Source organism: Bison bison, unplaced genomic scaffold, assembly GCF_000754665.1.
Source record: "Bison bison bison isolate TAMUID 2011002044 unplaced genomic scaffold, Bison_UMD1.0 scf7180017863906, whole genome shotgun sequence".
In the NCBI taxonomy this organism is placed as follows: domain Eukaryota; kingdom Metazoa; phylum Chordata; class Mammalia; order Artiodactyla; family Bovidae; genus Bison; species Bison bison.
Window position 1 is genome coordinate 5188 of NW_011494478.1, and position 784 is coordinate 5971.

The following is a 784-nucleotide window of genomic DNA, read 5'->3' on the forward strand; positions in this document are numbered from 1 at the left end:
TTTCCTAGTCATTTCCTAATCACACTCAAAATTTTGTATAGAATGATAAGGAGCAAGAGGAATAAGGGCATTTTCACACCATTTATAGAGATCACTTATATTCACCACTTTGGGCCTACTGGGCCATTTAAGGGAATTCTTAGAGCAGTGTATTCAAGTAAACCACAGTTATCTTCACAACCCAGGACCATATTTATTCAACAGGAGAATCTAGGTGGCTGAACAAGAATTAAATAATTTTAATACCATTTTGACTTGCCTACTGCCAAGAAGGTAGACTAGCCAAGCTGGTCAGAGGTTTACTCTTCAGGGAAAGAAGGAAGCATCATGCTTTCTTTCCACTTCTGACAAGCTGTAGTAGGTGTATTTTTTTTTTTTCCTACTCAACCTGTTAAGGAAAGTTAGAAACCCTGGACCACGTGTGAAAGAAAAACATAAGAATTTGGAGAGAAGCCAGACTAGCTTAGGAACTTGGGGCTTGAGGAATGATAGAGCAGTGAGTTCCCTGAGCTTCCTTTTGCCTCATGTAACCCAAGTGAGTCCTGGAGAAGCCAAGAACCTGGAAATGCCAACAGATGTAGATAAAAAAGGCCATGAAAAGTCTTCTCTCTTCAGCCAAATGACCAGGAAGAGGACAGCTTAGAAAGACAGGAAACTTTAGCACATTTACCTGTACATAGAGGCAAACACCACAGAGAGCTGTGCAGCAGCCAAGTAAACACATAAGTAGAAGGAAACAGACGCCTGGCAGGAAAGCCCTGGGTGTTTTCACTCACCCTTGTTC